Source organism: Diceros bicornis, chromosome 24, assembly GCF_020826845.1.
Source record: "Diceros bicornis minor isolate mBicDic1 chromosome 24, mDicBic1.mat.cur, whole genome shotgun sequence".
Classification (NCBI taxonomy): domain Eukaryota; kingdom Metazoa; phylum Chordata; class Mammalia; order Perissodactyla; family Rhinocerotidae; genus Diceros; species Diceros bicornis.
The window spans coordinates 12,809,552-12,823,409 of NC_080763.1; the positions used below are offsets into that span (position 1 = coordinate 12,809,552).

Consider the following 13,858-nt stretch of genomic DNA (forward strand, 5'->3'; position numbering starts at 1 on the left):
TGGCAGACGTTTGGGTGCAGGCCTGAATTTTATTCTAGCCCAGGGGTTTGGGGAAGGCTGTAGGAATGGTTTCATGTAGCCTTTTGGTTATACTGTGAACTTGATCATATAAAAGGGCTGGTGGTTGGTTTAGTTTAAACCCTAGAGATTGTTTGTGGTTTCCCCAACCAGCAGTTTTAATCCATTGTTCGGCCTGACCTTCTCCAATAAGCATGTGGACTAACTAATAGAGATTGGAAAGACCAGTTTAGTAAGTTAGGGTTATAATATTGAATTCCTCAGCAAAGGTATGGGGATCCCCAGTTACCTTGGGAAAATCCTTAATTATAGCCCTAATTTCAGCCTTTGTCCATGGGGTATAGGAAATCTGGGGTGATTTAGTAGGATCCTCAGAAGGTCTAATTTTACAAGGGAAGGTTTAAATGAGCTTGGTTGGTGAGCTTCCAGCAACAGGAAAGAAAGGTAGTTAAGAGAGAGGGGAGGAGTTAGGAAGTGGCAAAGAGGGATATAGAGGAGGTGGAACAGTGGGGTTAAGAAGGACCTGGGGTAGCACTGAGGAAGAGGCCTCTGGCAATTTTTTTATCCATCTTTAGCTGTTTATTTGCTTCTGTCACTTTGGAAACAGTAATTTGTACTGTTTAGTACACGTTTAGAAGCCTCCAGATACTTATTAAAATAACTATCCCATTTGAATTGTTTAATATTGTAGCCATGGTCTTCTAACTTAGTTTGAAGAAAAACAAGTTTAGGGAGAAAAACAAGTTTGGGAAGATCAAAGGTTCCCCATAATGGCCATTGGAATTCTAAGTAATCCTTAGTAAGACTGGTCTATTTAGTCAAACACGTGCATAAGGAAGGACCACAATTTTTTAACATAAAACTGGCTGGGGATCCCCAAGGGGGGCCACCCTTAGAACATTCAGATGACTGGGATCCATTATCAGAAACAAGAGTACCCACCAGAAGGACAATCTAGATCCCAAATAAAGTCAGAGAGCACAACCAAAAGGAGGGGGCTTGAAATCCAAGAGGAGACTTACCAAACCGAAAGTTACAGCAACTCGCAGAAGCAAAGAGCACAGAAGGCTCAAGCGCAGGAACCTCACTCAATTCTGGAGGTTGTCATTCCTTGGTGGTCGGCCCCTCTGGATCCCACTGCTGACACCATGTAATATCAACCTAAAAGAAAAGAGGTAAACTGAGGCAGGCTCGGATTACCAGAAATTGAGTTTATTCAGGAATAGCAAAGGAACTGCAATTCAGGACATGCAAACTGCAGCGATCTACAGGCAAGTCCATTGAGGGTTTAGGTCAGGATGCTTTTATAGGCAAGAAGTGCAAAAGCGGAAAGTCCAGTTAGGGGCCACGCATCAACTTTGTTGGCTCAAAGATGGGGAGAGATTCTCGGTGAACGCCTTTGGTCAAAGGATAAGTTTCCATCTTCTGTAAATCAGGCATTTACGGGAAATCAGTCTTTAAGTTTTGTTTTTCTGAGGGCACGTGTGTGAGATTCTCCACTTCATATCCTTTGGTTCCATTTTAGATTAGAATCCTCTCACAGTTTTACCCATATCAAGCCTGAGGGACATGGAGGGGTGGCCAGACTGCCAGTGTTCAAATCCTGGCTTTACCAGCCATGTATTGCAGCTTCCTATGCTTTATTTTATTTTATTTTTATTTTTTAAAGATTTTATTTATTTTATTTATTTTCCCTCCAAAGCCCCAGAACATAGTTGTATGTCATAGCTGCACATCCTTCTAGTTGCTGTATGTGGGACGTGGCCTCAGCATGGCCGGAGAAGCAGTGTGTCGGTGCGCGCCAGGGATCCGAACCCGGGCCACCAGCAGCGGAGCGCGCGCACTTAACCGCTAAGCCACGGGGCCAGCCCCCTATTCTTTAAACAGGGGATAAGAGTGCCAACCTCACAGGGTTGTTACAAGGAATAAATTAATTACTACATGTTAAGTGCCTAGAATGATGCCTGTCACAAAAAAGACCAATAAGTACCAGCATAGAGAATTTCAAAGAAATGCAAGTGTCAGATGATAAACTTGCAGAATAAACTATTAGATATAAATCCTACTATATATATATACACCCCATATAAATGCATGTGTATGTGTGTATTATATATATATACACACATACACACCTCATACTGTTAACCATGATAACTGAGATTGAATTTTTCTTAGTTGTTCTTTTCCTCTATTCCCTGGGCAACATAAATTATTACCTCTACGTGAACTCATAGATTTTATCCTCAACCCTGATCTCTCTCCAAAATTCCAATCCCATATTTCTAATATCTGTCTGCCTAGACGTCTACCCCAAACGTGCTGCCAAAACTTCGTATTAAATATACCCAAAATGTAACTCAAATACTTGTTTTCTTCATCTCTGTTAACTACACAATCTTCTCAGTCATCTACGCTCAAAATCTCAGAATCATCTTTGATTAAAAGGCGGCAGAGGATAAGATTCAACTAGCTAATACAGCCTACCTTGAAAATCACCCCTCACATCCATCTCCTCAGTGTTTGCCCTGTCATTATCCTCCTTCAGTTTCTCATTACCTCTCATCTGCAACTGCAATAACCTCCTCCGTGCCTGACACAAAGCAGGACAGGAAACACTTGATTTAACAACTGATTCCTGGAGAAAGACAGCAAGAACGGGGCAAATTCTTACTTCCCACAGGAAAAATATCATATAAAAGAGTTTTGTTCTTAGAAACTAATTTCATGCATTCAGCATGACACTAAATGGGAAATAAAAGCAAATATATGATTTCACAAACATTTCTTAAGCACATAACACTAATACTTAACTTCTATCAAATACCATACACATTCTTTTGTTTCTGCATGGGCTGCAGATGTTTGAACATGTGAATTACACACTGTATTTCAGAGCATCCCCAGACTCATTAATATTTTAGTAGTAAAATATTTTTCCTACAATAGAACTGCAAAAAGTGTTGCTACTTCTCTCCAATAATCCTACATTGTTTTCCTGAGTTATCTAGATCCTACCCAGGCTTCAAGATCAAGCTCAAATTCTACCAGTACTACAAAATCTTTCTTAACCCAGCCTAAAGTAAGTTTCTACTTCCTCTAAATGCCAAAATATTGTCTGTTATTCATACAGCAATAATCACATACTAAATATGTTGAAGTGTTACTTATCTCTAGTTATGTTTTACATGTTTATATTTGTTTCTCCCCACTGTCAAGTATAAACTTTTTAAGGACAGGAACTGTGTTTTCCAATTCTCTAATATCAATCCTCTTACCAGCCTGAAGCTAATTCCACAGCCCACCCCACGAAGTCCTACTTCCCGTGAGAGGAGTGTAAGAGTGCAAACACACACAAAATACACTCATTAGAGGAAGATAAGGAGGCAAAGATAAGAAACTACACATACATGTAAAACAATGACAAAGACAGGAAATACACACAAAATCAAGCCTTAGAAGCAGCTATCGCTTTTCTAGAGAAAGCAAAGCTCCTACATAAGAAATAAATCAAATAGTAACAACACTGATAAAACATCCATGACCACAGCTTTGAGAAGGTCAATTCACTCCAATCTCCTGAAGTCATAGAAAGCACCATGAAGGCATAACTGAGGAAGCCAATGAAAGGTTAGGATTTGGGAACATCATCTGACCATCTTACACAGTGGCCTCTATGCAGAAAGCATTCAGTGAACACCTCCTGGTTTGAACGTAATTTAATAGCTAATCCTATACACCCAAATTCTGGAATTAAACAATATGTTCAAAATGCTACTCTTCTTTCACAAAATACTTTATAGGATCAAACTATGTCAAATTTCCAGAATAATGCAGTAAATACTATGAGCTTTGCTTATATGATATAAACATGTTTTTGATGCCAAAAAAAGATACATCTACATTTTATTCACTCAAGATTTTCAAAAATAACCCAATGATTCATAAATTGTATTCTTCCTATTTTTAGAATGGCTCAGGGGATTTGTGCAATTCTCAAACTCCTTTCTTAGTTCTTAAGAAAAACTTCAATTTTACAATCTCAGGATAAAAAGGGGAAAGATTGGAGAGAATAAAATAGCTTTGTAAAAATAATTCAGTGCTACCTTAAATACAAATTAATAATAGGATAATGGAACCACAAATTAAAAAAAAATTAACCACTATGAAAAATTGTTTTTCAATATCTATTCTTTCTTGAAAATAGATGCCTGTTATGCATGCTAACAACTTTAAGTCTGAGTAACACAGGGCTGAAGGATTCAAAGAAAGGGAAGGACTGTGAAGAATTAGAACCAAGATAAAAACACTCTAACAAGCAGCCAACAACGGGAAACACAATGGGCAATGAAGGAACGTGTCTCTGGGATGGACCTAGTGAATATGAGAGCGCTCAGAGGTGCTACCATAGAAAAGGAGGTAGTGTTTTATGGAAAAAGATCTGCACTGGAAGCAAAAGGGCCTTTTTTTTTTTTTTTGCATGTGACTTTCAGTTATACATCTGATCTGAATCTTGGTTTCCTCACATTTCCACTTGTTCTATTCACTGGTTCTTTGGTGTGCATCAATGACATTAGTGGTAACTAAGATATATTGAACTCTTGCCATATGCCAGACACTGTTCTGAATGCTTTATACGCATTATATCTCATCTAACCTTCAGACAGCCCATAAAGGAGGTATGTTTACTTCCCCCATTTTATAATTAGGAAAGTGAGGCTTAGAAAAGGTAGGCGACCTATTTGCCAAAGGGCACTTGACTCACAACTGCATAGCAGGGACTGGAACTCAATTAAGATTTCAGAGCCCACACTCTTAAATGCTTTCCTATACTGCCTCTCAAATGATATAAAGGACGTATTTTACAAAGCGTTTTTAAATAGCCATTCAAATGTAAAGTGGTGTTATTAAAATTCTTTACACTAACTGAATCATCATCATTCATACAACCAAGCAACATACAGTCAAAATATTTAAAGCATATATGGAAAGTGGACACGTGGAAAGTCTTAATACTAATAAAGATTTTTTTAAGATAATCACAATATGAATGATGTGAAGTCCAAAGCAAAGTTGTTGCCTGGATGTGCAAATTTCCAAGTCTGTACAGCCCTAAAGACAGATTTAAAATAATACCAGCTATAAGATATAAATTTAAAATATAAGCCATCACCTAGAGCTTTTCCTCTTCTAAGTATTATTTTACATTAACACTTAATGAGTGAAATTGAATAAAATCAATGAGGATGGAATTTATTTAATAATGTTTATCAGGCACTGTAAATACTCGAATTCTCATAACAGCCTATGAAGTACTTATAATTATTCCATTTCACAAATGGGGAAACCAAAGCACAGAATGGTTACATGTAAACAGCCCAAGATCACAGAGCTAGTAATTGGAGCCAATACTCAACTCTGGAAGTTTGGTTTCAGAATCTGTGCTCTTAACCACTAGCTCTGCTGCAATTCAAGGAATGGTGAAATTTTTTTTTTCTGAGGAAGATTCACCCAGAGTTCATAGGGTGAAGAAACTAAAGAACTAAAGGCTGGAAACTAAGAGCTGAGAACAAGTCTTAAACAGCTGGCTAGAGGTATTGCCTGTTGTAGCAGAGATGGCTAACTCATCAGCAGCAGATCACTAGGTAGGCACAAAACTAGACTAGTTAGGTATGGCTATGTGACAGAGTTCTAGCCAAAGGAACACAAGAAAAAGTGATGTAGGTCACTCCCAGGCCTGGCCCATAGAAATGTCCCACGTGTGCTTCTCCTTGCCCTTTCCCACTCCAACTCCATGCAAAAAGCCCCGAGATCTTTACTGAACAGTTCTTATATACTCAATGCCTACTGGGAGCTGGGTTCTTTTTCATGCATTATCTTATTCCAACATATCCATACTGGATGGTAACAAACCCAACTCATCAGATCCTGTCTCCTGAGAACTATGAATTCCAGCCAGACATGAGAGCAACAGATGGTTATCTTCTTCTGAAGATATGACAAAAACTGAAGTCATCAGAGCTACCGTATTCTTGCTGGGGAGATTGAAGAGTATCAATGATGATGGACTATCGGTTCCCTCAAAGCCTAGTGCACTTTTTAGCCTTAGGAGCAATGGAACACAGAGTCTTTACTTGGTTGCTTAAATGGCTTCTTTACAATGAATACCTATCAACTGAGGTCATGCTTCTCAAACTGGGGGACACATGTATGACTACAGTAAACTGGCTATTTTAAGAAGCCACAAAATAAACAGTCGACAATATCAAACATGGGCATATTATAAAATTGAATGCCAAATTCACATGGATTTTTAAGGTAGAAGATTAGAATTCAAAGAAATTTCACTCTTCTCAGGGGTTAATTTGTATCCAGATATCACAGGAATATTCATATACCTCTACTGTTTTCCAGTGGAAAAGTTGGAGAAGCACCAACCTATAGTAACTTGGAAGTTTTTTTTCACAGCAATCTGGAAGTCATTTAACGTTGATTTTTCTTTCTTATAGCATATCCTACCAGACTTTTAAGCTGCACTAGGATAGGATCTGTTTTACCCTTCTTCACATCCTTTGTAGTAAACTAAATAACGGCCCCCAAAGATATCCAAGTCCTAATTCCTGCAACCTATGAATGAATGTTTCTTTACATCGCAAAAAGGATTTTATAATTAAGTTACAGATCTTGACGTGGAGAAATTATTCTGGATTATCTAGATGGGACCTAAATATAAGCACAAGTGCCCTCCCTCATAAGGGGAAGGCAGAGGGAGATCTGACTACAGAAGAGAAGGAGATATGATGATGGAAGTAGACTGGAGCAATGTGCTCTGAACATGGAGGAAGGAGACACAAGCCAAGGAGTATAAGAGGCCACCAGAAGCTGAAAAAGGCAAGGACATGCATCTTCCTCTCAGAGCCTCCAGAAGGAACCAGAACTCAGAAAAGCAGTTATGTGAGCTGATCTACTTATGCTTTATGCTATCTACAGCAACGTAAGACTACAAACCAGACAAGTAACACCTTTGCATGCACAGGGAATACTGTCCTCAACCCTCGGTAAGCGGGACACACAGATTTAAGAGTTACTGCTACACTTAAGGGGTACTAGGCTGCATGTTACCACTGTTTTATATATATAGATATGATAGTCTAGCCTCCACAGGAAAGAATTTGAAAAGCAGAAAGTCATATGTAGTTAACTTCAGTAATTTATAATCCACTATGTCATCTGATCCTCACAACTCTAGGAAGTAGACAAGTCTGGTATTGATTTCAATTCTGCAGTTGAGAAAGCTGCGACCGCGCGCGCGTGACTTGCCCAAAGGTTAGTAAACGGCTCCTACTCCAATGTCTTTCTACCAAATCACTTTACCTCGATAACATCAATCAGTTTACTTCTAAGTGTGTTGTATTAACTTCTAAAATCACTTCAAGTTAGGAAGAAAACAGGAGCAAACACTTTACAAGTAATACCATATTTTAATTTTATGTCCATGGAAACCGAATGCCTCACTCAATTTAAGTTGTCAGAGACAAGCTTAAGAGAACACGTGGACGAGTAATTTAACTTATCTAAGTGCTTCTTCGAGTGAAAATGATAACAGTAACAGTACCTACCCCTTCAGATTGCTGTGTGCATTAAATGAGACAGTACACGTAACGTGCTTAACACATGGGCTCATCTCATAGTTCTTACTATATACTACAGGACGTCTCTTCCCAAAAGAAAATTTGCTTTCTGATCTCGAAAACTAACAAACCCAGGAGGTGGATAGGAGAGAATGCGAGAGGCAGGGGAAAAACAGGTCCTGGCTACCCTTCCCCGAACCCCTGGCGAAGAGCGCTTCGCTTTTACTGAAAAATGACCCGGAGGAAGCGCTGGGGGCGGCGTGGGCACACCAACCTAACCCGCGGGGCAGGCACAGCGCGGGTTTGACCCAGCGGCTCCGCCCCCGGCACCAGAAGCCCCAACACGTGGCCCCCTCGTCCCAGCTCCTCCCGATTTTCCTCAGCACGCCTGTGGCTAAAGGCTCAGCGACTCCGGCTTTCTAGACTCAACCGGCACCGTCGCCGCCCATCGAGAGGGCTGCCCACCCCAGACACGTGCCCTGCCCGGCCCCGTGAACTATACCTCACCTGCAAGGCCACTACTGGCGCGGGAGAGAACGCGAGCTCAGTCACGGCGGAGCGGACGACCGGAACTCCACCCTCTGCCTCTCTGATTGGGTAAACGCGCCAAGGAAAATGCAGAGGGTTGGCCAGTAGCCGAGAGGCGGGCCACAGCCCAAGGGAAGCGAAGGAGGCTGGGAAGGAGGCGCGAAGAGTTGCCGGGCGCTGGCTTCTCGCCGCAGTGAACGGAAGCAGGATGTCTGCGCCTGCGTGGACCCAGCCTACGTACAGCACCGCACACCACCGCCCTTGACGTTACTTAAACGGAAATTTCAGCGACTCATTGGTTGTGATAAAGGTTATTAGAGTGTCCTGGCTGCGTGGCCAATAAAGGGCAAGAATAAAGCGGGTTCCGCCTCTTCCTCGGGTGACTGGGTCCTTCCGTTGACAGTGGGCAAAGTGAGTTCCTTTCAGCGTTTAGACGCTAGAACTTCCACCCAGCCAAACTCTGGTAGAGAGTTGTTATGGTGACTACGAAGCTTCTACTGCGGCTGTTGTTATGGTGACTACGAAGCTTCTACCGCGGGTGATAAGTGCTTAGTAGTTAGAATCAGGCCCTGAAGCGCCCACAAACGCTGAGAACTTCTAACGGTGACTTCCGTGCTGGAACGCGGCACTAATCCTTCACGCCTTGTTTGGCGTGGCTGTGTCATTGGCTGAAAAAGTTATCAATTTGTAGGTAGCTCCGCCTCCTTCCCAGGGAACTCTGGGATTTGTAGTCCCGGACGCTCAAGTCCTCTAGCTTTAAGTGGGGTGGTTGCTGCTGAATTCTTCTTTATTCTTAGCTCCCGCTGAGGTTTAGTGTGGTTTTGATGTATTCCGTTGTACTCTTCATCTTTTCACTTATCAGCACCATTAAAGCCAACGGACACTTAGGAAAACTGGAAAGACTTCATGTATGTTTGTAAAGATAAATATTAGTGTTTCAAACCATTTACTATTGTGCGTGGCGCTCTGCTAGATCTTCGTAATTACCACACTAAGTGGATAGTAAAATTCTTGGTTTGTAAAATTTTTGCTGTTACAACAAAACGGTCTTTGATTTTCATATCAGTGTCCATTCGAGAATATTTTTAAAGTACCCTAAATTTAGCAATTACATGTACTATTTTGGCGCGAGTGGCAACTGCTTACATAAATCGTGTTGCTATGACATGAAGCAGAACTGGCTGCTTTCTTGACAGGAAAATACTGCCATAGTTAAAATGTCAAGCGTGACCAATTTCAGGAGGTACACAAATTGTATGTTATTCAAGATTGTATTACGAAGTCCATTTTCTGCCTTTATGGAAACATTATGTTGTTTTAGGGCACGGTTTTCCCTGCCTTTAATGAATCATGATCTCCTTTTACTTCTGAGATCCCATTTAGTAATATTTCATAACTTTTGTGTTTAGCAAAAGTAAAAATCAATCTATAAATACCAAACACTTCTCCTGAGTGGACTTTTCTCTTTCGACAGATTTTTTTCCTGTTTAACATGTAATACAAACTGTTTCATTTGCCTAAGAAAAAAGCAAGGTTTGTGATATATAATACTTCTACATTTCTGGATTAAAAATTAAGTACACTTTACAGGATTAAAGCCAAGCAAAACCTGCTTTTATGACTGATGCTTGGAATTATTGTATTTTCATTTAAAAAATAAAATTATTTTTATAATTTTTGTATCTTGTTTCTAAATAATAAGAGAAGGTTTCAGGTTATTTGTAAATAAAACGAGGATGATATAACCTCTTTTTATTCTCAATGAATGAAGAGCCAAATGGAGTGTAATCACTGCTATATTTCTCCTTTTAATGCTCTATATGATGTACTAAATGATGTATATGGATACGAAAATCACCCTAAGGCAAAAATGGAGAATTATCAGTTTTAATGCTTTCCATTAATTAGCATTTTAATGGTATTTAGCTTTTGCCTCCCATTTTAAATCAATAGACCATTTGGAATAAATTAAATTCATATGACTAAGAATAAAAACCATTAAAAACTGCAGGTATTAAGACTGCTACTGTGGTTAGTAGTGTTCAGCAGCGTGATAATCAGCTGAGTGACTGAATTGTGAGCACATTGGGCTGAACTGTACTGATTGTCCTAAGCACTCACCCTTTTGAAGTCTTTTGGAAGCTCCTGAAGTGTTCCATTTTAAAAGAGAAAAAACTTAAGTAGTTATTTTATTTGTTGAGAATTTAAAAATAGAAATTGAAACAGGAACCGTTACTGCCTTTTTGGAAGTAATGGAATCATCATTGTTCATCGTCTGTTGGGAAATAGTTTAAGGAATGACCTCAAAGTGAGATAAATGCAAGATGACTCTTGCGATGCAGGAAGAGAATACTACAAACCCTGTTTGTATTTACTTTTTAATCTCAAAAATTTTTCTTTCCATTTCTGTGTTTTAAAAAATTGTGTGCATGATATAACAGTATAAACTTTTTGAAATATTACTATATATATTGGAGTGAATGGTAAAAAGAAATTTTTATTGAAAAGTATGTGATCAGAAAAGGCTGGAGGTGTTAAGAGTAAATTATGCATGATACTTGTTAAAGACGGTGAGGCAGACTTTATTCAAGGGGGGCTACTGTGGAGGGGTTTTGTAATAGGGGAAAGAGATTGGGCTCAACTCTGAATACAACAGGAAAAGTGGAACTTTATAGCCAAAGAGCAGGGTGTGGGGGTCAGTGGATGGAAAATTACCAAGAGGAAACATCAGGGGTAAGGGAGATTCTTGCTAGATTGACCCAACAGTATTCTTGCTGAAAGCAGGCTGGGGTAATCAGACATCACCTGGGGGATAGTGAAGGATGAGGAACCCAATCAGATATCGAGGGAGGGGGATTCTGGTTAAACTGACTTACCAGAATCCTTGCTAGAACTGGATACTACAAGAAAGGACTTGGGAGCCCAAGGCTGGACCTAGTCAAAAAGAACACATATATATGTATACCCCTACACACACTCACACTCCTGTATACACACAAAAATATTTGTATTTGTTATTATTAAAATATAAAGTCCAAATTGTACATAATACTATTGGAAATACTTATGCTCACTCACTGTATCAGGGCTCAGCCAAAGAAATAGAACCAGTAGGAGATATATCTTAAGGAATTTTTTGCAAGGAATTGACTTACACAATTTTGGGGGCTGGCTAGGGGGCAAGTCTGAAATCTGTAGAGCAGGCTGTCAGGAAAGGCAGGCTGGGACTCTCAGGCGTGAGCTGAAGTTGCAGTCCACAGGCAGCATTTCTTCTTCTGGGAAACCTCAGTTCTGCTCTTAGGGCCTTTCAACTGATTGAATCAGGCCCACCCAGATTATCTAGGATAATCTCCTCTATTTAAAGTCTACTGATTATGAACGTTAATCACATCTACAGAATATGTTCACAGCAACACATAGATGAAGAACTTCAGATCATTCATTTGAGAGTGGGATTTCAGGCTTGGAAGTCATTCCAGAGAACCATGTTTGACATTTTTGTCTTGTATTTGTGGGAGTGGCTTAGTATAAGCATACAGGTTCTACAAACCAATCCCATTTTCCACTCTCTGGTAAAATGCATCTAAAAGGAACAGCCTTACCTTCAAACTCTACTCCAGCCTGCCTCTCTCTGCCTCCCTGCTTCATTTAGCTGGCTAGTCCTTGAGACCTTGACCTAACAGCCTATATTTAAAGCCTCTGGCTCCTTTCCTAAGCACCAACTTTTGAATTCCTTTGCCCAACTCTTGAATCCCTTGAAGGATTCCCAATACATGCATGCCTCTACTGTGTAAGGAGTACTTCCTGGCAAGCTACCAGCTCTGGAGCTTTTGAAAATGTCAACAAGACTGCCCTTGAAGCCAGAGGGTGGGGTGCTAGTGAGAACATTGTGTGACAAGTGCCAGCTAGTATCAGCCATCATGCCAAACTGTTTTTTTAAGATAATGGTGGTGTTCTAACTCCTTCAGTTTTAAGATGGACTTTACTATTACCCCTTTTAGTTTAGACATATGAAAGTTGGGGAACAGGCAGGACTAGTACTGAAACTAATAATTATGTTAATCAAAACACGGTGGGGCCAGCCCAGTGGCATAGCCGTTAAGTTCGAGTGTTCCACTTCGGCGGCCTGGGGTTTGCCAGTTCGGATCCTGGGCGTGGACATACTCACCGCTCATCAAGCCGTGCTGAGGTGGCCTCCCACGTAGAAGAGCTACAACTCTACAACTATGATACACAACTATGTACTGGGGCTTTGGGGAGGGGAAAAAAAGGAAGATTGGCAACAGATATTAGCGCAAGGCCACTCTTCCTCAAAAAAAAAAAAAGCCAAAGTCCTTTCTCTTTTTTGTGAGGAAGATCAGCCCTGCGCTAACATCCATGCTAATCCTCCTCTTTTTGCTGAGGAAGACCGGCTCTGAGCTAACATCTATTGCCAATCCTCCTCCTATTTTTCCCCCAAAGCCCCAGTAGGTAGTTGTATGTCATGGTTGCACGTCCTGCTAGTTGCTGTATGTGGGACGCGGCCTCAGCATGGCCGGAGAAGCGGTGCGTCTGTGTGCGCCCGGGATCCGAACCAGGCCGCCAGTAGCCGAGCGCGCGCACTGAACCGCTAAGCCACGGGGCCGCCCAGCCAAAGTCCTTACAGTGGCCTACAAGACCCTGGATGACTTGGCCATCTGTTAAAAAAAAACACACCAAAAAACCTCTTCCCAGAGCTGCTCAAGAGTGGTGAATTGACTGGTTAAGCTTCTGTTCTATTCCTGCCACTTTGAAGTTAAAAAGAATGAACAAATAGTAAAATAGCACGTTAAATGGAGTTTAGAGGAGAAGAGAAAAAGTCCAGAGTATTTGACAAACTAGTCTCTGAGTCTTCTATTTAATTAAGATTTAGAACCATAGTTTATTTTAAACAGAGAACTATGGTTAGGACCAAAAGGAGCAGCTTAGGATCTTAATAATTGCTATGAAAATAAATTCACTTCTTTCTTAAATAAGATATGGAAGTGCCTATTTGCCTACGCATGTGAAGTTGATTCAGAGCATATGCTACAGGATTAGCTCTGAATGGACATAGCTGAGAGAGTTATTGAATTGCTAAGGTGAATACCACTATACATTTACACCTTTTTTTCTCCTCTCTCCCATCTTATCCTAATTCTGCTTTCCAGGTTACTTACTTTTAAAAACTGTTCAGTGTGGAAAATTTCCATCATACACCAAAGTAGAAAAAATCATATCACGAACCCTTATGTATATGACTCTATCAGTCAACTTTAACTAATGGCTAACTTATTTATTTCTGTTTGCACACACGTGCCCACCACATCTCCTATTGGATTATTTATAAGCAAACCCAAGACATCATTTCATTGGTAAATATTGCTCTGTGTCTCTAAATGACTGAGGACTTTTTTTTCCAAACATAACCACAACAGGCAGGTATTTTTTTTTTTTTTTTGCAAGGCGATCAGCCCTGTGCTTACATCTGCCAATCCTCCTCTTTTTTTGCTGAGGAAGACTGGCCCTGGGCTAACATCTGTGCCTGTCTTCCTCTACTTTATATGGGACGCCACCACAGCATGGCTTGCCAAGCAATGCGTCGGTGCGCGCCCGGGATCCGACCCGGCGAACCCCAGGCTGCCACAGCGGAGCGCGTGCACTTAACTGCTTGCGCCACCAGG

The 13,858-nt window shown here is 40.7% G+C and overlaps 1 protein-coding gene across 6 annotated transcripts in view; it reads right to left on the reverse strand.

Moving 5' to 3' along the window:
- Nucleotides 1–8,333, reverse strand: part of WDR89 (WD repeat domain 89) — a 44,788-nt gene extending 36,455 nt beyond the window's left edge. For 3 of the 6 annotated variants that reach the window (XR_009223689.1, XM_058567086.1, XM_058567082.1), the window contains exons 1-2: nucleotides 7,638–8,113; nucleotides 1,041–1,179 (exon numbers count right to left, since the gene is read on the reverse strand). The gene's annotated coding sequence lies outside the window, so the exon portion shown is untranslated. Of the gene's footprint in view, nucleotides 1–1,040; nucleotides 1,180–2,505; nucleotides 2,657–7,637; nucleotides 8,114–8,151 lie in introns of those variants that run through there. The other 3 variants (XM_058567084.1, XM_058567083.1, XM_058567085.1) reach the window with 3 other exon arrangements.
- Nucleotides 8,334–13,858: the final 5,525 nt, after the last annotated feature.